This window comes from Rhipicephalus microplus, chromosome 4 (genome assembly GCF_043290135.1).
Source record: "Rhipicephalus microplus isolate Deutch F79 chromosome 4, USDA_Rmic, whole genome shotgun sequence".
Taxonomy (NCBI): Eukaryota; Metazoa; Arthropoda; class Arachnida; order Ixodida; family Ixodidae; genus Rhipicephalus; species Rhipicephalus microplus.
Genome location: NC_134703.1, coordinates 221,312,650 through 221,331,252, shown reverse-complemented (window position 1 = coordinate 221,331,252; position 18,603 = coordinate 221,312,650). Strand labels below are relative to the sequence as shown.

The 18,603-nt window shown below is 46.5% G+C and overlaps 1 long non-coding RNA gene across 1 annotated transcript in view; it reads right to left on the bottom strand.

The window, feature by feature from the left end:
- Nucleotides 1-405: 405 nt before the first annotated feature.
- Nucleotides 406-18,603, bottom strand: part of LOC142814106 (uncharacterized) — a 45,733-nt gene continuing 27,535 nt past the window's right edge. Inside the window, exons 2-4 of the long non-coding RNA XR_012894810.1 lie at nt 11,772-11,861; nt 738-834; nt 406-595 (exon numbers count right to left, since the gene is read on the bottom strand). This is a non-coding gene — a long non-coding RNA (uncharacterized LOC142814106). The remainder of the gene's footprint in view (nt 596-737; nt 835-11,771; nt 11,862-18,603) is intronic.

Below are 18,603 nucleotides of genomic sequence, written 5' to 3'. Positions count from 1 at the left end.
TACCTGGTAGTCCCCCAAATCACCTCAAAGGACTAACACTTAGTCCTCACATTTACACCTTATTGAGCGACCGCAGGACCAACATTTAGTCCTCACATTTACACCTTATCAGGACACCGTTAGTCCTCACATTCACACTTTACCTGACAATCGTTAGTCTACAGAGTTGCACCTCACTGGACAAACGGTTGGTCCACTCAAATACTCCAATCAGATCAACTTTTTATCCCCAGTTCAAATATTGTTTTTTAGTTATTCTCCGCCTAGCCTAACACTTTTTTCGCCTGTTTTTTTGCGCAGTGAGATACAAATGGCGCTGAAAAGAACACGCGAAAAATTATTTAGCCATCTGTGTGTCACTACTTTCGCAGTCACTGCAACAACAAAAGACAAATGCGAGGCATTAAAATCTTTTATTTTTCTCTATACACACGAAGGTTCACCATTCTTTGAGAAAACTCGGGCTGAAATGTACAACTCCGGCCTCATTGTCACTAATTGTACAGTCCTTGTGAAGCTCTTCTGAAGAAATTGATAGATGACAGGCATTGCAGACGCTAGCGCACATTGCCTTCTGTATGTTGTGAGTCCACGGCTGTACAATAAGATAGTAAAAAATAGTTAGTCACACGTGACAGAAGATGAAGATGCGCACATATTACAAGTATGTTCAAGTTGATATAAAAATGTACGTGTAAAATATGCTATGCAAATAACTTTCCCTTCACATCTCTTACAGTGCTTCTGAAGCTTGTCCGACGAAAACGATAGATGTCAGGCATTGCAGACGCCAGCACACACAACCACAGCCCTCTGCACGGCCTGTGCTCACGGCTGCACAATAAGATTGTAAAAATAGTTATTCACACGCGACAGAGGATGAATATGCATGAGTATGACAAATACGTGCAAGGTGAGAAAAAAACGTATGTGTAGGTAAGGATATGTACATATTTTAACGTGAAGTCACACATCTTAAAATACGCATTTCGAACTCCGTAGCGCAACAGCATGACTGCGGTCGCCGCAGTCATAACTTCGGGGCAACCCGAACCACCGTGGCACCAGCGAGGCAGCGAGTCCTAAACTAGCGCCGCCATTCAGCTAGAGCAAGCGAACGGGAGACCAAGCACGGCGTTGCACGCGGAGCGTTTGCCACCAGCGAACCCTGAAGAGGACAGCGACCATACGCTGGGCTGCCGCCACGAACAGCGCTGAATTGGTTTGGAGCGAGTGCCTAAGAAACCGACGGTAAATGCGGCCTTTTACAAACTCGAGTGAGGGCAGCGTGCAAACGCGAGTCCCCCGCCGTGGCAGCCACGAACAGTTGGCGCCGAGCTGCTGGTGACCGACTTGCAGGGAAGCCAACTGTAATGGCGACCAATTTTGACAGACTCAGTTCCGACGCTAGCGAAAGCCCTGCCAGCCCATGCGGGTTAACCTATAGAGCGCGACATACTACAACCAATGCTGTTACGAGTAACCGCAACGTGTTTTGGACGACTCGCAAAACAGCCATGAGGTCTCCGCTCAAATATCGTCCGCCCAGAGCTCATCACGGTGGCGAAGACAGGCGAGCACTCAACTAGCGAGCGTACGGCAGCCGAGGGCAATGGCGGCTGATTTCCGAGCGGTCAAAATGCACAGGCGACCTACTGATGCCGAAGCCTATATTCGCGGTGCATTTTGTGCGTGCGACAAGCAAAACGGTTGAGCCCGTTGCTGCAAGTGCGATACGTATCGCACACCCGACAAGTACGGCCGAATAGAGAATGATCAGCTACTTGTGAAAAAATCCAACGCTGATTTCCGCCTGGAGTCAGACTGAAATAATGTGTCCGACAAGCTTGCTTTCTTTTCGGCCACCATGTTGGCCTCGATTCCCAACTGGTAGTGTCGTGAGTTCGTCGTCACCATCTTGGCATCTTGACTAAGCCAGGGATATAAAGCGTGGCGTGGTGATTTGTCGACACCGGCTGCAGATTTCGTGGGTGTGGCCAAACGTAAGAGCAGCAGCGCACGCTTTCAAGCGTACGCTAAAAAACCGCATCGTAAATCCTAGATCGTCAAAATTTTCGAGCGCGACGCCACGCGTACCGTCACCAACAAAATCGGGGGGAAGACCACGATGAGGACGGCTATTTTCTTTGACGGCGGTTTCACTCGGCCCTCATCTCCCGCGTGGTTCATCTCTTTGCATAGAAGAGGGAGACTGGGTGGATTGCACGCGGTACGCATTCCTCATTGGTTTCTCCATAAGGGTCTATCGGTTCGTCGCACGCGCCCATTGGGTTCCGTTACACCTTTTCGAGTAATTATTCCTTAGAGTATATAACGCATGTGATGAAATTTCTCGCCGGTAAAACGTGGGGCACATGCTTTCAGCGAAGCTTGCACTCTACAGGGCGCTCTCTTTGGGGTATTAACGGTAAGCACACCCATGCTTTCAAATGCCGGTAAGAACAGCATCCGGGTCCTGCAAAGCATTCAAAGTGAAGTGCTTCCCACATAAGTAAGATTACCTAGGTGAGCTAACACGGTCGCAACCACAGCCATTGCCAAAGATCAGCCGATTGCCACAAACGTGACTGCCGACACATTCATATTCGCCATAAATCCGGGCTGTCTAACCCTCACCTCACTCCACAGCACTACACAGTTGTTCCGGCTAACCAACATACCACCACAGGTTCACACCCACAAGCATACCATTATGCCCGGAGAGGTGACTGCAAAGGACCCTTGTGCTTTTTGAATTGGCAGGGGTACACCAAAAAGCTAGCCTGCCATATGCAGCCCTAAAGCAGATCACATTAGACCTTTTGCATATACTGTATGCTAACCGAATTCGTAATCATGCAAATGATTGAGTTATAAAAAGTTCGAAGGGTGCCTTTGTGGTTTGATCTCGGTCAATCACCATCAAGTTCACATATTATGACGTCTACGGGCTCCTAGCTAGCAACTCTTCTAAACGCAATGAAGTTTGTTACGTGGGAATGCTTTAGTAAATTAGCTATATTTTACGACTCCAAGGTGGCTCTTCGATGTGTGGAAAGTCGATGATGCAGGAGATATCATCAGTTAGTATAATTATTCAATGAAATCAGTCTTGTGCCACAAACCAAGGGCACGACTTAGTCTCGCGATGGTGGTCGGGTTACTGTAGATTCAGTGGTAACCCCCCCCCCCCCAACAACGCTGCCCGATGAACCCACGAAGGAGCCCCGCATACTCTTGTGAAGCATTGACACTTTACCACAGCTTCGACACACCATGCATAATGCCACATTTATGCACAGTAATCTTTCGCTGAACTCCACTGGACGCCAAACACAGCCACGTTGGTTACTTCAATTAAATATGCCATCAAAGACTTCATGACAGGACGCTACAAGACTGTGTAAGTTGTGGGTTGGCGTAGCCTTTGCTGATTCACTTAAGTTTTGCATTGGCACGACCAACTCCCCAACAGTGTTAACTGCAATTACGTAGAAACTCTTGATCATGCTCTGTACTACTGTGACGACTTTTAAAAAGAAAGCCGGACTCTGCAGATACCCTTAAATCATGTGGATGATCGACCCTTTGCGATATGGAGAAAATATTGGGTACGTGGCCTTCAAGTACATAGCCCAAAAAGTCCCACAAGCCAGTCTAGAGTTTATGAGGGCAACATAGCTGAATGATCGCCTGTGATACCTTTCACTGCGTATGCGGTGTTTGCGTTTGTGTGTGGTGTGCAAAGTATATCTCTTCCTTTCTCTTTCTCAATTTACTCCCTCGTATAGGGTAGCAAACTATGCATAGTCTACTTGACCTCGCTACTTTTCTTATATTTCTTCTTCTCCCTCTCAACACTGGCAACGAGGATGGGATCGAACAGGAAGGCAAGAGAAATCGCCGCAAAGAAAACCTAGTCCCGGTGCGTGTTCGTCTTGATGACGACCCCCACTGCAAACGGGATTGAGTGCTTCGACACCTTCCACCCGGAAAGTGAGAACACTACGGGCAACGCTTCGAATTATTCCGGGGGGTACAACAGAGCACCATTGACATCGCCAAGAAGAGGACAAAATTTCCCAGTAGATGTGGTCTCAGCACTTTTCAACTCGCCAAGGCACTACGCGCCGGGCAACTTGAAGGATACGTCACTCCAAACGATTCCCGCTGCATTTCTTGACCACCTTGCACCGAAACTACCAAAGCTGGCTCGGAGTTACGAATTTTGCCGTCACGACCTGGCAACAAGTAGGCGTGCCACTGTTTACGTTTCTTCACTTTAAACCAAGACATAACACAGGGAACTGGGCAAGCAGCGTTCTGCTCTTTGTAGTTTACATCAACACTTTACGCACATAATAAAAAGGTCACAGCTTTGCAGCAAAAGCGAAGCAATGAATTTAATTAAAACAAACTGGAAGGTCACGCGCAGATTGGCAAGCATATTGAAACGTGCCCCGTGTTTCTCACGCACAATGACGCACGAAACGTACTCAGAGGTGCAGGTGAACTCGAATGGACACCTCAGTTGTTACTTCGCTGTGTTTGAAAAGCACATCCTTTTCGAAAACAGAGACTGTGCAAAGATTGCAGTCAACTTTGTGAGCCCGGTAACTACTACAGAATTGTCTCTAAAAGCCCCGGACCAGCGAAGACGCATGATCTGCCCCACCGCGATGTAAGGGCTGGCGGGTAAGCGTGGCCCCTCTTGTCTGTGGCGCAAAGTACGCGTGAAAGATGAGGGCGCGCGCCACAGCTTCGGGACGTTGTGGCAACGCGTGCTCAATGCGCCAACTTGCTGGTAATACTGAAAACATCAGAGTTCCCCCCAGATGCCGTCAGCAGCGGTAAGGGGTGTATATAGATAGCTTACCGTTGGAGTATTGAAGGAGGTGGTCCTGTGAGGCTCAGTGGTTAACGCCTCCCACTCACAACAAAAGTTTGATTCTGCGTGCATCGTCTTTCTGGGTTATTTTTCTTTGTTGCGTTTCCACATATTTGTTTATGTATACATATACGGTGAGTGACTGTGACGCCAGCGGTAAAATTCAGCCAAGAGTGTCCACATAATTTCTCTTGCAATGAAAGAACTTTACCACAGCACTTCATGATATGATACTCTGTCCGAAATAACGGAAAATGTTCTCACTACATTGAATGAAAGCACCCATATGTCAGTCAGCAACGTTGCCTAAAAGCGCTTAACGTCCTTTTTTATGAAATGATAACGTTGCTTGTAACATTCAGGACGATGTGGCAACGTCCAGGATAACATTTTCAACATCACGGCAATTTTTTGCAACATACCAGCAACTTGACGTCAACACACCAGCGACTTGACGTCAGCATACCAGCAACTTGATGTCAACATTGCTGTGCGACGTGTTGGATTTCTTGCGATTCGAGCAGAAAATAAATACTACTGGGAGTGCGTTATTATAGAAGGCATGTTGACTTGTTACGGGAACCGTCCCGAAGCTTCTAGCTTGGAAAAAAGCTCTAGTATGGTGTGAAAAATTGCAATATTGTTGTCCAGGCACAAAAACTGTTCCCTAACAGTTTTTTATTGACGCATTCGTACATGCATAAACAAGTGGTGTTGAAACAGCCAAGCTATAAGAATGTCAAAACACACTTGTGCATGTCCGTAAGATCAAAAACACGCTTTTCGAATTCCAAAGCTTCCAACACATGCGATATACATACTGCATTTTTTAGAGCATTGAAAAATGTTATTTTGCTCTGTGTAAGCAATGACTACAATAAGTGAATATGTGTTGAGGCTGCAGTAATTTCATGTGCAGAATTGCAGCAACCATGAGGACATGCAGTCACACAGATTACACACCCTATTTCTCACAAAAATATAACACCATATTTGTCAACTAAGGATACGCATACAATCATACTTGTGGGCACAAGAACAGCAGCAGACACAGGAAATTCAATCTTCAAGAGTAGAATAACAAATGGACCCCAAGCTGCATCACCGTCAGAGAAGCAACTAACAGCCATACCGCCACAACAGTTCACATACCCAGTGGAGTTCACATATGCAAGCTGAGCAGCATGTTCAAGTTGCTTGTCTTTGCTCGAGACAGCCAATGTGGTTCGAATTGAGTGAACAAGCTCGCCAGGTCAGTGTATGTCTATGAGGGGTACACTGTTGACGATGTCGGCTAACAGCAATTGGAGAGTAATGGCTGTGACGACCGTGGAACAAGCCATGATGCGAGGCAATCGGTTGGCAATGAGGGCCTACATTATGAAGAGGAAGTGATTAGACGACCGTGGAACAAGCCATGATGCGAGGCTATCGGTTGGCAATGAGGGCCTACATTATGAAGAGGAAGTGATTAGACCCATATTAGTAGCTTATCAAGAAAACAAAGTAATTAAATGGGAACACTTCTCTAAAAATGCAGAGAATCACTTGTAAAAAATTTGTGTGCAACATCCTATGAAAGCTGTGCCAGGACTGACAGAAAGCTATGGAACAATCCAGCAGTGAAAAACACAGCAGTCAGGAAACTTAACTAGCGCAGAAATGAGAGAGAGAGAACACAAGGAGAAAGGCAGGGAGGTTAACCAGGGCTGAGCCTCGGTAGGCTACCCTGCACTGGGGAAGGAGAGAGGGGAAGGAAAGTTATAGAGGAGGAGAGAAAAGGCCACTGACTAGACCGACGCGTAACAGTTTCACCATCACAAACGACGAAACAGGCCCATGTCTTTGAAAAAATGCAACAGTGCTTTTGTTGCCTATCGGAAATTGGATGTTCGATGCCATGGTCCCAATACTTTCTCGACAGTGAAATCACTTCTGTCCAGTTGATTTAAAACACTGTGCAGGTGAAGCCTCTCGTTTGTGTATGCCGGGTAGTAAAATAAGATGTGTTCAATAGTCTCATCGATGGCGCAGTCTTTGCACTCCGCGCTGCGGCCATTCCTATCTTAAATGAGTAGCGATTGCTGAAGGCTACGCCCAGACGCAGACGGCACATTATACCTTCCTCCCTAGAAAGACCAGAGGGTAGCCGCAGTCGTAAAGATGGATCGAGAGAATATAGTAGTTGATGTGCGAACTGTGATGACTGCCACTTCTGGAGTGTCATGTCCAGCACCAGCTTACTAAGGTATCTAGCGATGTCAAACCTAAATAAAGGTACGGACACAAGGTTTGTTTGTACGTGTGCATTTCTGGCTGCTTCATTGACGAGGTCGTTGCCGGAGATACCGCAATGACTTGGTATCCACTGGAACACCACGTTATTTCTTTGTTAGGTCGCATAGTGCAGCATCTCTCTGATCTCCATACCAGTTGTTCGTATGACCCACGATGAAGTGCCGACGAAAGACAGAATACTGCCCATCGATTAGCCGGTTGTTGCTTGATATAATCGATATCGCCTTGCAGGGCAACAATTTTCGATCCAGTCACTGTGCACACGTGACAGAGTTTGTGATTGATGTTGATGTGTCGCGATGGAATAACGGTGGCACCGGTGGAGCTGGTCTCGGTGGTAGATCCATCCATGTATACGTGAATGTTCTCAGCGTAGGAAGTGTGTAAACAGTCCAGAGTCGCTTGCTTTAATTTGTTGAAGCTTTATGAAGCTGGGTGATTGGCTCCTTACTCTCTGTGATGTGTGGTGCGCGTTCAAAGTGCGCGCCTTCGAAAAGTGCGCGTCACGGAAAAAAAAAAAACAAAAGGAGAAATACCAGAGTGCACGTGCGGTGCTGCTTAAACAAGAATGACGACGTTAAAGAGCGTCAAGCACGAGGATGCGTGGCAGGACGTGAAGTAAACAAAAGGTAAAACATCCAATGGGCAGCGAACACGGAGATTTCAAGGCCCAATGGCTTGACACCACGAAAGAGTAGTATCTCCAATGAGAACGAGACAAGTGGGCCAGAGCTGAAGCAGGAGCCTGGGGAGACGAGAGCAAGGGGAATTCGAGGCAGGCAGTGCAAGCGGAAGGTCGTCACCGGACCGGGCGCTGAAGATGGGCCGTTGGGTTCCGGACCCGAGCCTACAGGACTTCCACCGGCCGGGGCCTCCTGCTGTCGGGTTCCCGCTCCAAAGGACCGTGGCCATCCGGTCCTGAACTCCTTTCCAGGGCCTGCGGACTTTGGTTCCGGCAGGCGAGCTACAGCCGTCGGGCTCCGGGCCCGAGCTGTGCGCCCAGCTGCTTGACTAGGTCGACCCTAGTTCCCGGACGCGTCGCCACCAGCCTGCGTTCTCCCGTCTCCGACGTGTCCACGCTCCTCAAGCCGAAACCATCACGATTTGGTAGGGCTTTTCGACGTGTCGCCAGCAGCCAGCGTTCCCTCGTCCTCGTCCAGCCCACGCATTGACGCAGGAGTCACGGCGTTCCGGTTTCTCATCACCGCCGAAAACCAACTTGTGGGTGAGACTGCACCGATACTCTTGCGCTACTCCCATCACTCAGCCCCTTTCGAACGTTAGGTTTAGTTACTGACTTTGAACGTTCTTGTTGGGTGTTTACAGATGTGTTTCGTCATGTCCAGTCAACTGTTTATTAAGTGTTTTGTTTTGTGAGGAATCTTTGCCTTTTTACTTTTCAATTAAACTTTTTGTGTGTTTCTTGGAAACCGAACGGCTTTGTCCTTATTAGAAAAACTCTCCGGGGCTCAGCCCGGGAGAAAAACAAATCAGCAACAAGAACCCGCATCACAAATTGGCGTCCGCGACAGGACAAAGTCGTTTGTTTTTCCAGTAGATTTTTTGACGCGGTTAACACGATGACGAACACGTGGGAGTTAATTGAGTTGGCGGATAAAATGGGACTGACGGGAGCGGAGTTTAGAGTATGGTACGAGGAGCGGATGGAGAGGGAGCGTGAGCAACGGGCTGCAGAACGAAAGGCGGCGAAGGAAAAGCTTGAATTGGTGCTTAGAGCTAAGAAGGAGGAGCTAGAGCGCGTAACGCGTGAAAATAAAGTGTTGCTAGAGCGTCAGACACGCATACTGAAGCAGCAGCTCCAATTAGAGAGGGTGGACTTCGAGCGGCGACTCGAGCTTGCGATGGCGAAAAGGGGGCAGCTGGCGATGCAGAAGGTCGAGCAAGCGGTGAATGTTTGCTCCGATAGCAGCGTTTGCTGGAGGGAAGTCGATTCCTGCAAGGTTGGCCTCGAACCTCGCGACAGCCTTACTTCGGAGCGAGAAGCTCAGATAGAGGAAGGCAGAGAGGTTGACAGCCAAGAAGGCAGGAGTCATGAGGAGTTTGTTGAAGCGACGGAAAGCTTCTCTGGCTGGGAACATATTACTTCCGTTAGCTGCTTGGGGACCTCTGAGAGGCCAAGCACCTATGAAGAAGAGCGCCTGGATATGGGCGACCTAGAAGCTGTGGAAAATGTGGTGGAGCAAAGCTTCGATAGCAGGGAACAAAGAAGTTCCATTCAGAATGAGGTGTGTATCAGAACGTCTCAAAGGCCGAGCACATTTCGGGAAGGGGTAGGGCTACCTCTCAATAGCTCCATGGAAGGAGCGCTAGAACGTCATTGGGAAGATGGCAGCGAATGCCATGAAGGCTCTGATATAGTGGCCACTGATTGTTTTGTACCGACAGAGGTAGCAGCAGGCACCACGTCAATGGTCCTAGACCATACGTATATCTCACTCAGAGAGAGAGGGGATTCTAGTTCACAGGATAGCGTAACTGCTATTTGTCCGAGAAAACACGATGGGAGTGCTGAAGCACTCTTCAAAATAAACAGTATCGAATCGGAGGTGGGCTCGATAGTAGGTATGGAGAATGCCAGACAGGGTCTTGAACCTGAGAACGTGATTGGTTTTGAACCTATAATTAAGTCCACTCAAGATGAGCTGTATAATGACCGAGCACAACGGCATCCCTTCTCAAGAATCCAGGAACCTCACACGCTTGTCGGAGCGTTTGGGCTTGCTGAGGGCACCCCGAGCTTGTGTTCATTAGATGGTGAACTAAAAGAAAGCATTTGTGTGAGAGATTGTGGCATTTGGACATTCGTGTCTCAGTGCGTTTCGTGTCGACGCCGACGGCTCGAGACCGCGCCCTGTTCCTCTGTGACCGGTAAGCGTTCATGTGGCCGGCGGGGGCGCAGACACGCGTTTCAGCGAAAGTGCATAAAAGCCTGTTGGCCACAGTTACTTTCGAAACGTGCGAGAAGGGCAGTGCGTCTGGTTTGGGACGCGATAACCTGAGTGTAGGGTTAGAAAACCGGTAGCTCTTTCTGGACTTCGACTTTTAGATGCGGACACAAGTAGCTTTGTCCATAGTCGATTTTGTAGTAAAAAGGTTTATTCCGGGTTTCAGAACTTTTAAATGCAATTGGGTGAATCTAAAGTTTAAGTGTGGACATTTGGACGATGTAGCGAACTGTAGCCCGGTGATGTGTTGAACTGCGTGGTGCAAATATGTGGTTTAATTGTGACGTAGTGCAGAACGCGCACTCATCGGCAGTTTTTTTTTTCTAAAAAAAAAAAAAAACTTGAATAAAAGGGGGGCGTATGTGATGTGTGGTGCGCGTTCAAAGTGCGCGCCTTCGAAAAGTGCGCGTCACGGAAAAAAAAAACAAAAGGAGAAATACCAGAGTGCACGTGCGGTGCTGCTTAAACAAGAATGACGACGTTAAAGAGCGTCAAGCACGAGGATGCGTGGCAGGACGTGAAGTAAACAAAAGGTAAAACATCCAATGGGCAGCGAACACGGAGATTTCAAGGCCCAATGGCTTGACACCACGAAAGAGTAGTATCTCCAATGAGAACGAGACAAGTGGGCCAGAGCTGAAGCAGGAGCCTGGGGAGACGAGAGCAAGGGGAATTCGAGGCAGGCAGTGCAAGCGGAAGGTCGTCACCGGACCGGGCGCTGAAGATGGGCCGTTGGGTTCCGGACCCGAGCCTACAGGACTTCCACCGGCCGGGGCCTCCTGCTGTCGGGTTCCCGCTCCAAAGGACCGTGGCCATCCGGTCCTGAACTCCTTTCCAGGGCCTGCGGACTTTGGTTCCGGCAGGCGAGCTACAGCCGTCGGGCTCCGGGCCCGAGCTGTGCGCCCAGCTGCTTGACTAGGTCGACCCTAGTTCCCGGACGCGTCGCCACCAGCCTGCGTTCTCCCGTCTCCGACGTGTCCACGCTCCTCAAGCCGAAACCATCACGATTTGGTAGGGCTTTTCGACGTGTCGCCAGCAGCCAGCGTTCCCTCGTCCTCGTCCAGCCCACGCATTGACGCAGGAGTCACGGCGTTCCGGTTTCTCATCACCGCCGAAAACCAACTTGTGGGTGAGACTGCACCGATACTCTTGCGCTACTCCCATCACTCAGCCCCTTTCGAACGTTAGGTTTAGTTACTGACTTTGAACGTTCTTGTTGGGTGTTTACAGATGTGTTTCGTCATGTCCAGTCAACTGTTTATTAAGTGTTTTGTTTTGTGAGGAATCTTTGCCTTTTTACTTTTCAATTAAACTTTTTGTGTGTTTCTTGGAAACCGAACGGCTTTGTCCTTATTAGAAAAACTCTCCGGGGCTCAGCCCGGGAGAAAAACAAATCAGCAACAAGAACCCGCATCACAAATTGCTAATGATAGCAAAGAATCAATATTTCAAGCTTATTTACGGTCTTATTTCAGTTGGTCAGCTGAAACATATTAGGTCTGCCTAGTTATTTTCAGGGTAGCAATGTTCGTTGAGTTAATATAATGATGCAAAGAGAAAATTGTTATTAGTTCAAAATTGCCGTATGATATGGTGCTTACTGAACAGATGGCACTCACATCGTAGTACTTTTTTTTCAATCCTCATCAGCTGCACTGGTGACCAAGTAAGATGCTGTTCATTTTTCTTCCGGGTAAGTGAAGATGTACCTAAAACAAAATACAACAAAACTTCATCCAAAACACCAAATAAATTATCAGCATGTTTTTGGTACACCAAAGTATGCAGCAGAGTTACAAATAAGGAGAAAATTGGGGATTGGGGATTTTAACTTCCCTCACATAAATTGGAATAGTAATCCGCCTTCATCACTGAGTAAAGCCGATAATGATTTCCTCGATCTCTGTTTTAACTTCAATTTAAGTCAGCTTGTGTTACAACCAACACGCGTTGCGCATGGCTCGGCCAGCGTTTTAGATCTTATACTAACCAATAGTCCAAATAGCCTATCTTCGATGTCTTACCTCCGCGAAATTAGCGACCATAAAATAATCCACGCAGTCTTTAGCTTTACCTTGCTGAAACGAGAATCGTGGAGAAAAACAATACGCTTATACGGCAAAGGCAACTACGATGCCATAAACAACGAACTTATCGCTTTTTACTCGACTTTTTGCACCGATTTTCACAGCCGCACACTTCATGCAAACTGGTCGATCTTCCAACAAAAGTTTACTGAGCTCGCCACCAACCACATTCCAGTTACTTCAGTACAAGCTAACCGCAATAAACCTTGGTTCAATAGGAAATTAAAATCTCTAGAAAATAAGAAAAAACGACTTTACCGATTCGCAAGGCAACAAAATTGTACCACGGCCTGGGAAAAATATTACGTAGCTGAGAAAGTTTACTTATCAGCTATACGTCATGACAAGCACTCCTTCTTTTTTGACACCTTACCCTGTGTACTCAAGAGCAACCCCCAAAAATTCTGGCAAATCTTAAACCCCAAGACACCTACTGCTGTTGTCATTACCGACCATAACGACATTGCGATTCCTGAGCAAGAATGTGCTGATGTATTTAACCTTGCTTTTTCATCTGTTTTTACCACTGAACCTGATGCTCCTCTACCAGTGCCCCCACCCCCTGTCCAAGGTGTCATGCCAGCAATCCAATTCAGCGAACAAGGAATAATAGCCATAATTGAAAATCTTAAACTTTCATCAACTTCAGGGGCAGATGATATCAATACAAAACTGTTAAAAAACACCAAGAACATCTGCGCAGCCTATTTCAGAATTATTTTCGAGCAGTCCTTATCATCCGGTAGCATCCCCCTCTCCTGGAAGGAAGGGCAGGTCGTTCCAATCTTCAAATCAGGCAACAAAAGCTCTCCTCTCAACTATCGACCGATTTCCCTGACTAGTGTACCTTGCAAGATAATGGAGCACGTCATCTACACGCAAATCATGCAGTTTCTTGACAGGCACAACTTTTTTCACGCATCTCAACATGGATTCCGGAAGGGCCTCTCATGCGAAACGCAACTTGCCATGTTCATCCACGACTTGCACATCAACCTCGATACTAACAAACAGGTAGATGCCATTTTTCTTGATTACGCAAAAGCTTTTGATAAGTTACCCCACCAACGGCTGTTACTTAAGCTCTCTCAGTTGAATCTACATCCCGATATTTTCCATTGGATTAAGGAATTTCTTTCGAGCCGATCACAGTCAGTACATATCAATAATTCCATTTCCGCCCCCCTCCCTGTAACATCTGGCGTTCCACAGGGCAGCGTCTTAGGCCCTCTGCTGTTTCTTATTTATATAAATGACCTCCCTCTACATGTTTCCTCTCAAATCCGAATGTTCGCAGATGATTGTGTCATCTACCGTACAATCACTAACAATGCTGACCACGCTATTCTGCAAGAAGATCTCAACAATATTCAGGATTGGTGCAACGAATGGCTGATGACCGTCAACCCCAACAAATGCAAGGTAGTATGTTTCACTCGCCGTCTTCAGCCATTATACACACCTTACACTATTGCTAACACTTCATTAGAAACAGTGGATACATTCAAGTACCTTGGTGTCACACTCTCACATGACTTAAACTGGTCGCCTCATATAGCATGCATTACCGCCTCGGCCAACCAAACCCTGGGATTTCTAAAACGCCACCTGCGTCATGCACCACGCCACGTAAAACTTCTAGCATATAAGTCACTCGTACTCCCGAAACTAGAATACGCTTCTCCCATATGGTCACCTCATCAAGCATGTCTTATCAATACCCTAGAAGCCATTCAGAATCGCGCAGTAAGGTTTATTCAATCGTCATATTCCTATAACATCAGCATATCATTACTAAAAACACAGTCTGGTTTAAACACGCTATCATACCGGCGCCGCATTGATTCATTAATCCTTTTTCACAAGTTTTTCTACAGCTCGCTTCATCATGCCCCATATATTTTGGCCCCGCCACCGCGCACATCACTGCGCACAGGGCACCACTTGCAAGTTTCTCGTCCACGCAGCCGCACTACAACATTTTCTGCATCTTTCTTTTGTCGATCATCAGTTGACTGGAACGGCCTGCCCCGCCATATCGTCGAAACCACCTGTTCATCATCATTTTCGGTAAAACTAAAATCTGCTGTTTTTCAATAAATGTATGTAGCCACTATTTTGTAAAAAAATGTGTGTTAACCCCACCCCTTATGTAATACCTCCAGTGCGGGGTCTTTAAGGAAAATAAAGTGAAGTGAAGTGAAGAAAATGTAAAAATGTTCCAAAAGACAGGCCAGTTCATGATTAAACAATTGACCCCGTATCTGCATGTTACACTGCCAATGCCGTCCAAAAACGGTGGTCTTGCGTCTGGAGAGAGTAAATAAAACGTTTATTTGATGTTAGGCGCTAGTAAATTGGTGAGTGGTATTAAGAAGCCACTGCGTTAGAGTGCCTCGAGCACACAGCGGAGGCGAATGAGCGCATCAAGCACGTCACACGTGAGACATGAGCGCTATGTGGCAGTTATCTTGGAAAGCGAATTGCCTGGCTCTGAGACGGGAGTGCGCGCCCGTCTCAGAGGGGATGAGGTGTATAACGCAAGGTGACGGGTAGGTGCCACCACCGTGTCGTCTTAGCAAAGCGTTGCATTTTCGTGCAAGCGTTGCATGGTCAGCGCAGCGTGATAAACACTACGGTCATTAGAATTACTTATGTATGCCTTTTCTAGTAAAAGACGCACATACAGAATATATATACGTGTTATTATGGTGCCTCAGATGTGCGCAGTAATTGTTTTTAACTGACAATAGCATAAGTACGAGCCCTGCATTTTGAGCAATATTGGTGGGTGCTGCGGATGGGGTCAGCCATTTGGGGTATCGTCTGGTGCCGTTTAAAGTACCTGGTGCCGTTAAGGGTGAACAAACAGACAAATTTACAGACAGACAGACAAAAATTTTTGCGTCGAATGTACCCAAAAAAGACTATCGTTTTTAAATTATAGGCTAATATCTAACACTGTAAAATATAGCAAAAACTACACAGCCGTTTCGCCAAATATGTAGCTGGCATCCTCAGTATCTCTGGTACCAAATAAGGGAAGGTTACACAGTTTGCTGCTTGTCTCGTAGGTCGCTTAGAACGCGGCCGCGGTTGTTGTCACGCGGCAACTTGTCACAGTAATGAATCACGACTTGAGAAGATTTCTCTTGCCCCACTTTTGTTCCTGAGCTAGCGTTGTGTCGTTACTGAAGTCAAAGGCATGTCCCGTCATCGAGCAGTGTTCGACGAGTTTTGTCTTAAAATGCGTGGCATGGGTGGCTTTTGCAATGTCTCATTTGTGCTCTTTGAGCCCTGTTGGTCGCTTCCTGCCTATTTCACTCATGCAAGTGGGGTCACAAACATCACTGATCAGCACTTGCAGTCATATAGATGGAAAACGTGGTTGGTGAATAGTAACAAAGCCGTTATCTGAGCAGGCTTATCAACGACACCCAGAAATACATGCAAAAGAAGTCTGCCACGAGAAAACACAAAACCCATTGTTTCTGTACCTTACGTTGAAGGTTTTCAGACTCTTTTCGAATAGCACTTCGTCCACTTGGAATTAAAACAATTTTCAAGCATCATTGAACCTTGCTAAATGTGCTCTCCTAGCCAAACCTGCACTTCTGTGAATGATGAAAACAGGCTTGTTTACAAGTTCCTGTGCAGTGGCTCCGACACCACTTATATTGGCCACACTGGCAGGAAGTGGTGAACGAGTTTTAATGAACACAATGGTGACATCACAACAATCACGCATTCTGAGACAAAACTCATCAAACACTGCTTGAAAAAAGGGCATGCCTTCGACTTCCATAATTCGATGACGCTGGCTTGGAAACAAAAGAGAGGGAAGGCAAAGCTTTTCGTGTCGTGGTTAGACCGTCGTGACCAGCCGGCGTGCAACAACAATCCCGGCCTCCATCCAGATGAGTAGACACATACGAGACAATCAGTGAATTCGGTCACCTCCACACATTTGGCGCCAGTGCACACTGAGCATGCCACTCACATGGGAGGCGAATTGTTTGTGTAGATTTGTTATATTTTGTTGTGTAAAGTCGCAGTACATGTTTATAAAGACTTGCTTTCTATCTTTGCGTACATAATTCTCTCCTAAGGTAAAATAAACATTGCTACTCAGCACCCAACCGTGCGTTGACAACAATAATCTACTACCCCATCATTATGCTATTGCCAGTGAACTGTTTTCTTGGAAATTGTTATCTATGCGTCTCTTCTATTTGGCTACACCACCTGTGTTAATTCGAGAATTGCCACAGTTGACTACCAAATTTTTGGTTAGTAGTTAGCTCAACAAGGGCCGCTCACTCTGTCAAATTGATTCTTCTAAAATTAAAACATTAAAACAAATTTGACCCACTTTCACGCATTTGTCTTAAGTAATATTTCCCAGTGGTTTTTAGAATAAAACAAGCTTACCTTTTTGCTCAACACTTTGTCGTATAAGAATAAAAATTTATGTACTTCCTTTTCACGAAGACACGGCATCAATGGCTTAGCAGAGGCATTCCCTTTAATATCATGTTAAACTGCAAATTCACAACAAAACATGGCTATCTCACGTACAATGCCTAGCCTTCATTATACTGGCATAACTTATGTTAGCAACATTTTTCCTCGTGCAAAGCAACAGAATATCTGCATTTTACGACATTTTTCAGGAGCATAGCGTCTCTCTGACACTCAAATTACTCTAAGGTGCATCACACTGCATTACACTATAATGCCTCTCTCGGAGCTTAAAGCACACTGAACAAAAACGGCAAAAAAGAGAAAAGCATCAATATTCCACGTGAGAGCAGCTTCTGTTCCAATAAACCATTAACTTTCAGTGTTTCTGAAGATCTGCTTGTATTTTTGATACAATGCTAGCAGGCCACAGCTGCACACCAGTCTTCGTGAGGCAGCACAATGATGGGCATGATGTCAGACGTCCCTGCGGAATATGTAAGCGTCCTGTCCTACTACTTCGCTTTCTCCACCTCGGCTTTATATCGTGCACTCTTCTTCAACAGAAGTGCTATGATGGCCCCCTTTTGGCCCCCTTTTCGGGGCTTTACTCTGAGCCGGTAGCATTATTCACTGCCGGTGGTATTCATATTCGTTCTAGGAACCCTACAGTGGGGATGTAGTGAGTTGAGAGACACGACCGATAGCTGGCGAGGTTTACAAACCCGTTTCAGGGGATGTTAAATGCCACATCTTCTACTTGATCACGTGGCCGCTAGATGTGGCAGTTTGTAAAAGAACACCGGAGCAGATGACACGTGCTCCAGCGTTCCCTTTGACAGTGGACCCCTCTGAACCTGCACATAAACTGCGGGTGTTGCGCATGGTCCGCTTGATAATTATGTCGCTACATACAGAAGCTACACGGAAAACTATCTTTTACTACTTATAGGTCATCATTACACAAAGCCCCTTTTTCGTGCCTAGCAATGAGCGAAACAAGGGTGATTTCATGGGCCTGAATGGCGGAAAGAATTTGCCAGTCAAAACATTAGTAGCATCATGCACCGCTAAACAGATGTATCGGTTGCCACTTTCTTTTTGTTTCTCACATATCTACTTGAAAGCTTCGAGAATGTGAATGGGGATCGGGGTGACATCGGTCATGATGTGGTGCAAGCGTGGTGAGCAGACAGAGGGAAAGATGAGGTCAAGCAGCGCAACATTTGTACTTTGTGGGCGGTCTCACACTTACATACACGATCGCAGTGCTCAGATTTAGTGAGACATATGAGAGTCAATTCTTTCAGCTATAAAACGATTTCCGCTCACACATCAATTATTTGTAAGACAGATGCGAATTGCACCAGCTGAGCGTTGAACAACAAAAAAGTGGGTATGTAATTTGATATGCTTTAGGCAGTATTCAATTATAAGTGAAAAGATGATAATATTCACGCGCTCTTACAAATTAAACAGCACATTACACACGGTAGGGAAAGGTTAGAGGCCTTATCAAGCGTGAAAATTGCCTGTCGCTGTCTACACAAGTGCTAAATAAAATCATTGGTTGACATCATAGATAACCAAAATTTTCGAAATCATGACCTCTTCAAGTGTAACCGCCGCTTGGTCTAAATTGGGCAGATCCCTGAGAAACTGACAAATTGCATGAGGTGCAGAAAGCTTTTCACGAGGGAGTACAGTCGACCAAGAGCAGAAAAGAATGGCTGCTTCGGCGTTCAAATCCTCTAAGATAAGCACATATCGGATCTTGGGAGTTTCTTTGGGACAGAAATGTCACACCCCACCGGCGCACTTACTGAGTTTTCACGAATGCGACGGTAGACCTGTCAGAATCTGATCAGTTTGTGCACATGGTACTGCAGAGATTTTCATTCCT